Raw genomic sequence first — 8,485 nt, forward strand, 5'->3', positions numbered from 1 at the left:
CCTGGTGCAAACACCGCGAGCCCCCTTCTCCCTCAAGCGCTCCCGCTCTCCGCCTTCTACCCTCCTCTCCCTCACTCCCCTGCAGCTCCAACTAAATGAGACTGTACTTAAACAAGCAGCGCCTTATAGGACCGGGAAGCGAGCCGAAAGGGCCCCGCTACTGCCATCTAGTGCGCGCAGGCGGGTAGCGCCGCGGCCCTGCGTTCGCAGGCGGCTGTGAGCGGTCCGTCCAATGCCACCACGTCCCCTTTGCTCTCAGCACACACAGGTGAAGCTTCTGCCTCCTCAAGTCCTTGGCTTGACCTTGTCGCCCTAGTGTTCTCCTTTTCACGAGGGAGCGCTTAGAACTTGGTGCTCACACGTCATCGTTGTCCCACCGCTCCTTTCTCTCTGAAATCCCCAGTCTTTTCCCAACAACTCAAGGGAAACGCTCTTTGCAAATGTCGCGGTGACCTCCACCTCAAAATTCCAATGGCCAGTTTGGAGCCGAGGCCTGCCTGGCTTTCATGCTGATTTCGTGGTGTTCACTGTTCCTGTTTATTTGATCTAGGTGGCATGATCTAGAGGGTACCCGCGGCGTCTCTGCGCGTCCCTCGGATAGTCCTCTGGGCCCTCGGCTCTTCCTCATTTATACCTCCCTATGCCCTTGCTTCCCCTTCCCGCATTTGAGTTCTTTGGATTAAGCCGCACCTGTTCTGGTTACTCCACGAAGAAACCTCTCTCACGCAGCTCCTACCTCCCAGCTGGGTCCAGGCCCCTCTCATTTGATCTCTGGGAGCCCATCTTTAGTTGGGGGTTGGGTCACACAGGTCTGCTCCAGAGACCACTGACTGGGAGCCAGAAATGTTGCGTTTCTGTTCTGTCACCGTGGCTTCCACTGGCTGGGGATATCAAGTCATGAAATCTCTGAACTTCGGCTTATTCATCAGTAGTAGGAATTGAATTACATGGTCATGGTGCCTTCCAAATCTGTGATATCTACACCAGGTGTCTCTGTCATGGCGCTGTTTACACACTGCCTCAGATAAAACTGTGACAGGGCGTTTTGCAGCAACCCTAGGCTCTATACATTAAATGACGGTGGTTATGCCAATAAAAAATGTCTCCAGGCATCTCCAAGTGTCCCCTGCAGGGCAAAACTGCCCCGATGAAAACTTCTGATGTACCACTACTGCCATTTCCTTTCAGGAAGTAGCTCCCTTTCCCACCATTCCTACTACTTCTAGAAGGCTCTCCTGGTTCCACCAGTGAATACCTTTGAAGTGTCTTTTCCAGGTCAGTTTCACAGTAGGAACTTGTCTACCATTTTCATTATATAGTAAGCATGCATCGTGCATTATAGTGTCCTTTTTGCTTTATGGTTTATTATTTAATTCGAATATCTTGGCACTTCTGTGGTATATGAGAAATGGAGACAGGAACATTAAATGACTATTCCTAGGGCATATCGCAAGCCAGTGTCAACATCAGCAGAACTAAAGGAGAGCCTGTGATTCCAGTGCTATTTCTGACCCATTCCCTTGTGGGGGTCCTCATCTCCACACCCCTACATGTCTGCAATAATCTCTAAACTGAGCCCTTCCCCCCATTTTCTGCCCTGATCGAGTCTAATCATTACCACCAGGTTATTCCTTTTTGGTAATTTTGCAAACTCTCGCCTCTCCTAGCTTCAACAGCACCTGTGGTCTTCTGGGTACAGAGGAGAACAACCTGAGGACCTTTAAGGCCTCCTGAGGCATGACCCCCACCCAAAACCAATTAGATCTCAAGTTCTGGAGCGGGGCCTTGGCATCAGTAGCTTTTAGCAAAGGCTGAGAAACCCTGGCTTTCCGGGACTGAATTCAATCTTCATTTTTCACTTCAAGGTCCTTTGAAGGGTCTCATTTCCTCTGCAACAATTCACTTTCTCTGTCTCTGGAGGAGAATCTCTCTTCCACATCGCCCAGTATTCTGCTGGACATTTGCAGTTGCTTCATTCGCTGCTTATCTGTCTTACCCAAACTGTAAGGCTGTCAGGAGGTCATTTGCGGAGCATGGCTTTTGGAGCTAGAACTAGGCAGGTGCAAGTCCTACCTTGTCTCTAAGAAGCTGCAAGACCTTGTGTAAGTCTCAGTGGGCTTTCGGGACTATGAATTATGAGGTACTTCATAAATAATGTCTAGCTCTGTTATTTTTCAACAATCAAACTAGATTTCTTCAGTGCTGCTGTTTATCTTAGTAAAGTTTCTCAGAATGCAGTTAAGGTAGGACTCAGGTGCAAGGGAATCACTTCATGGACGTGCTGAAATTCCAGACTATTTAATCACACCGCAGACCTAGTAGATTTAGTTGTCAGGGTCTAGCAATCTGCATTTTATGAATATCTCTAGTGACTTTTAGGCCTGTTAATGACTGAGAAACAGTAAAATGCTGTGTGAAATTGTTAAGCACATCTATTACAGTTTCTTCAAGTTCACTATTTTTTTAAGAAAGCTTTTCTTTATTGAATACAAATTTCATAGGTACAGCTTTAGGAATATAGAGGTTCTTCTACCCATACCTGCCCTCCCACCCCCATTCCTGTCCCACCTCCTACTCCCTCTCCCATCCCATTCTTCATTAAAATTTGTTTTTAATTAACATTATATACAGCAGACCAACTCTATACTAAGTAAAGATTTCCACAATTTGCACCCACCCCGACACACACAAAGTATAAAGGACTGTTTGAAAACAAGTTTTGCAGTTAATTCTCATAGTACAAATCATTAGGGACAGAGATCCTTCAGCAGTGTTGACATTTGAAACCAGGTACAGCTTTGCTGTGTGGGGCTTTCCTTTGCATAGGATGTCCTTGACCCCCTCCCACTAGATGACATCAGCACAGGCACCTCCCCCAATCCATGACAATGAAAAATCTGCAGGACGACTCGTTTCTTCCATCCCAGCCACCCTCTGGATACCTGGTCCAAACTCCGTTACTAGACAATAAGAAAACTAAGTTTTGGAGATGTCACCTGAGTTGCTAAGTCATGGATTAGAGTTGAGTTTCAAAGAGCCAAAAAACAGGGCCGGTGCTGTGGCATAGCAGGAAAAGCCGCCTCCTTCAGTGCCGGCATCCCATATGGGCGCCAGTTTGAGTCCAGGCTGCTCCACTTCTGATCCAGCTCTCTGCTGTGGCCTGGGAAAGCAGTAAAAGATGGCCCAAGTCCTTGGGCCCCTGCACCCACATGGGAGACCCAGAAGAAGCTCTTGGCTTTGAGTGCTCTGCTGTGGTCTGGGAAAGCAGTACAAGATGGCCCAAGTCCTGGCATGCGTGGGAGACCCAGAAGAAGGTCCTGGCTTTGGATCAGTGCAGCTCCTGCCATTGCAGCCATTTAGGGAGTGAAAACTGTGGATGGAAAACCTCTCTCTGGCTCTCTTTCTCTCTGTATGTAACTCTGACTCTCAAGTAAATAAATAAATCTTTTTTTTTTAAAAAAAAAAAAGCCAAAAACTATGTTACATAGCACTTTTTGGTATCCTTAAATTAGGTGTAGAATAATCTTCAGCAATTTTTTTCCAAGGTTACCTCAAAATCATTCTTGAGATAGGTGTTTGGTACAGCAGCAATGGTCACTGCTTGGGACTCCTTTCTCCCATATCAGAGTGCTGGGTTAGTCTGCTACTCTGCTTCTGATCCAGCTTCCTGCTAATTTGTGTCCTGGATGGCTCAAGTATTTGGGTCCCTGGTATCCATGCCAGGGACCCAGATGGAGTTCTGGATTCCTGGCTTTACCTGGACCAGCCCAGGTTGTTTTGGACAATCCAGGATTGAATCAGAAGATAGAAGATTTCTCCCTGTCTGTGTCTCTGTCTCTTGTACTTCTATCTCATATACAATTAAAATAAAAAGTTAATGGTCTTAATGCCTAAATTAAATGCTTTTTCTGAAACATATACTATATTACCTGTAATATCTATTTGTTTCTATATTGCTTTAAAGACATAAGCTCTAATTACTGTCTGTATCATGTTTTCCCTAGTTGTCTGTAAGTAGCATTTCCAAATGTCTTGTATCTCTTATAGAGCCTGGCCGAGTGCTAAGTGCAGGGCAGATATTTTTTGAATATAGCTAGCAGTTGAATAATAACTTGTTTGTGTGTGAAAAGGAAGAGCTTATGCATTCCTGTCCCCATGGCCTCAGAATTATTATCAAAGATTTCTTAAATTTATTTTAAACTTAGAGACTTTTTCATAAATATTCTTTGCTAAAGCAGAGACTGTATCTCATTCTATTTCTGCTCATACTCTTCATTTTAGTTCAGGAACACCGTTTACAACATAAGAAAGTGGTTCTCAGATTGGCTGGATAAAGTCACTAGTGGAACTTTGATAAATAGCAGACATTCTGGTGCTATTCCCTGATACGTTAATTTGGGTGGAGATGGTGGTACATGTCAGTCTGATGCATTGCCAGAGTTCAGGAACCCTGAACCTGGAGATTTGCCTGTGTGTGTACATGGAGGTTTTGTTGGAATTTTCAGCTCGTCTTTTGTGAAGTGATAAGTGATGTTCTTCTTAACATCATGGTGGAAGAGATGGCCATATACATGGCCGTATTTTTACAACTAGGTGCAAGTTATGTAACACACCTTTATCACTATTTGGTTGTCAAGAATAATAAAAATAAAGTATCCACATAGAAACCTTTCCTCACTTTTTGCTTAGGGGCAATTTCTTCCCTTCCTTGCAGCTGCCTTCCACTCCTACAAAAATCTCAAAAGTTTATAAAGCCTGTCAACCTCCATGGCTAATCCTCAGCGAAGGGATGGAAATTTGCTCTGAAAAGCTTCCTATATTACTGTGATGTCATTTTCATTCCATCTAATGATTTGTCTTCTGAGGGGTTCAGGAATTCCTAGAAGTTCCTTCCACTTTCAGTTGGATTTTCTTTCTGTGTAGAAGAAGCCAAAAGGAAAACATAAAACAAACCCTCCAAAAATTACATTGCAAGAAAAATTAGATATATATCTATAGAACTGAATATTTAAATAATTTTTTAAAATTATTTTTATTTTATTTGAAAGAGGAGAACAAGCAAGGTAGTTCACTTTCCATAAGCCAAAGCAACTGGGCCAGGCCAGGCCAAAGCCACAGGTCTGGAACTCAGAGACTTCATGTGGGTGGCAGGGAACCAAGTATCAGAACCAACACCTGCTGCCTCCTAGGGTGCGCATTAGGAGAAAGTGGAGATTAGAAGTGGAGCCAGAACTTGAACTCAGGTACTGTGATGTGAGATGCAAGTGTCCTCAGTAATGGGTTAACTGCTGCTCCAAATAGTCACCTGTGCAAGCACCTTTTGTCCAGAATCCCCTTGTGAATTCTATACTGAAGCACTAAACTGAAACAGGAAATACTGTTTTTAAAGAGATGGATCATCTATTTTTACCTTTCTTATGTTGGAGTTGCACCCTCCCACCCTTAGAGAACTGTCATCGTGTAGCAGTGTGTGACTGCCATTCATTCTTGCCTATATTATACTCTGACTACTTGAGTGCAGCAAGAGAAGGTGGTATGCACAATATCTTCTATAACAGACTTTGCAGTCTGGCTTACGGGTCTCTTTGGACTGTCCCAGTGCTTGCCAGTGTACTTTTCAGAGATCTTGGAAATGGCTACATAATTTCTGTGGAATCCAACAAGGAAGAAAAAGAATGCAGATCTTTGTGGGTATCTGAAATGAGGCAATTCTAATCCCAGACTGAAGAGCCCACAGTGAGTAACTGTGCTCATCTAATAGTAACAATACCTCAGAGTTGTAAAGCTACTTCACATGCATGATCTCGTTAAAACAGCAGTGCAAAAAAAAAAAAAAAAAATCAGAAGGTAGAAATTTATCTTGTTGTCTTTGAATTATTTCACTCTAGAAATTTTGTAGCTAAAAAGGAAAATGCTGGCATCTGATATTTCAAGAAGCCAAACAGTAGAGCTTCAAGGGAAAGAACCTAAGTGCTTGAAGAGGATTTAGGTGAAGCAGTGTGCTGTACAAGAAATATCAAGTTGTAACATGAAACAGATGATGGGGTTTTCCATTCACCAACCATGCGATCCTGGGTAAAAACCCTAACTGCTCTGGACTCTGGTTATTTCCCTAAAGATACTGCAAGGATCACTTGAAATAAGATATATAAAGTCCTGGCATATATTAAGTACTCAGTGAAGGTTAGAACCTACATACTTCAAATACCACCACTTATCTCTGCTATTCCCTAACCTCAACTCCCTCCTCCAAGGACAGCCTCTTCAACAAATGGTGCTGGGAAAACTGGATTTCCACATGCAGAAGTGTGAATCAAGACTCCTACCTTACACCTTACACAAAAATCCACTCAAAATGGATCAAAGACCGGAATCTATGACCTGATACCATCAAATTATTAGCGAACATTGGAGAAACCCTGCAAGACATTGGCCAAAGAGTTCTTGGAAAATACCCCAGAGGCACAAGCAGTCAAAGCCAAAATTAACAAATGGGCAAATGGGATTACATCAAATTGAGAAGTTTCAATACTGCAAAAGAAACACTCAGGAAAATGAAGAGGCAAATGACAGAATGGGAGAAATTATTTGCAAACTATGCAACTGATAAAGGATTGGAATATACAAAGGATCAGAATCGACAAAGAGATTAAGAAACTCCACAACAACAAAACAAACAACCCAGTTAAGAGATGGGCAAAGGACTTAAACAGACATTTCTCAAAAGAGGAAATCCAAATGGCCAACAACGTTCAGGATCACTAGCCTTCAGGGAAATGCAAATCAAAACCACAATGAGGTTTCACCTCACCCCAGTTAGAATGGCTCTCATACAGAAAGCTACCAACAATAAATGCTGGTGAGGATGTTGGAGAAAAGGTACCCTAATCCACTTTTGGTGGGATTGTGGACTGGTAAAGCCGCTTTGGAGGACAGTATGGAGATACCTCAGAAATCTGAATATAGACCTACTATTTGACCCAGCCATCCACTCCTGGGAATTTACCCAAGGGAAATGAAATCAGTAAATAAAAGAGTTATCTGCACCCCCATGTTTATTGCAGCTCAATTCACAATAGCTAAGACATAGAACCAACATAAATGCCCATCATCCGAAGACTGGATAAAGAAATTATGGGATATGTACACTTTGGAATACTACACAGTGGTAAAACAAAAAGAAATCTGGTCATTTGCAACAAAAGGAGTAAGTCTGGAGAACATCATACTTAGTGAAGGAATCCAGTCCCAAAGGGACAAATACTATACGTTCTCCCAGACCTAAAATGAAATCTGCAGAAGTGAAATTGACACTTTGAGAAGAGATGACCAGAGCTGCCTTTGTCTTGACTGTCAAGGAACAGTTTTATTTTTTTCAATTTTTTCTCTCCATACTATTTATTGAACTCATTATTTAACATAGAGTTAATCTTATGTGTATAAAGTCAATGAGGATGGATCTCAGTGAGAAATAAGAGTAAAGAAAAAGGGAGGAAGCAGTTTATAACTATAAAGCTGAATAGTTCTGCATATTCCTAAGGACTAACTTCTAAGGGTACTGCTTAAAACTTGTCATGGGACCCCAAATCCCGTTAAGCTGAGTGATAAAAATCTCATCTTAAGTGTTAAAATGATCATACTAAGTGTTACAGTGAACATACAGATAGGATTAAGCGTTAAAGTGACCATATAAATAGGATCAAGTGTCAGGTAATTATAATAGACAGAATTAAAAAGGAGAGAATGTTCCAACATGGGAAGCAGTCCACATTGCAGACTCATAGAATGACCATTGCTTTAAGTAACACTCTGACCTCAGAATCAGCCCTATGGCTTCCTGGTCTGGCTGAAAAGCCCATGAAAGCATTTCAGGTATGGGCAGCCAAGGCACTGTGGCAAAAAATATTCTACATGAAAGATTTCTGTGAGTGAGATCCCAACAGAAAGAAGTGGCCATCAAAGAAGGATGTACTTTTCCCTAAAGGGAGGAGAGAACTTCCAATTTGCTTATGCCCTTATCTAATATTGACAGAGCTTGTGGATTCAAAATGCTTCCAAAGCCTAGGCAGCTCATTTTAAGAGCCTTGGGTGGTCACTGACATCATACATAAGAGTGTTAATTGTTAAATTAACAACAGAAGTCACTGTGCACTAACTTCCCATGCAGGACCTCTGTCCTCAAACACTTGTATTATAAGAGTTAACTGTGATGCTTTCTCTCAAACAGTTTTGTGTGTGTGTGTATGTGTGTGCAAATTTTTGAAACCTTTACTTAGTATAGAGTTGGTCTTCTGTGTATAAAGTTAATTGAAAATGAATCTTAATGGAGAATGGTACTAGGAAGGGGAGAGGAAGGAGGAGGCGGGGTGGGAGTGTGGGTATGGTGGGAAGAATAACTATTCCTAAAGTTGTACATATGAAATTTGTATTCCTTAAAAATTAATTAATTTTTTAAAAATGAAATGAGTCTTTAAAATTTCTTTAA

This window comes from Oryctolagus cuniculus, chromosome 4, assembly GCF_051225735.1.
Source record: "Oryctolagus cuniculus isolate XC-2025 breed Fujian yellow rabbit chromosome 4, ASM5122573v1, whole genome shotgun sequence".
Taxonomy (NCBI): Eukaryota; Metazoa; Chordata; class Mammalia; order Lagomorpha; family Leporidae; genus Oryctolagus; species Oryctolagus cuniculus.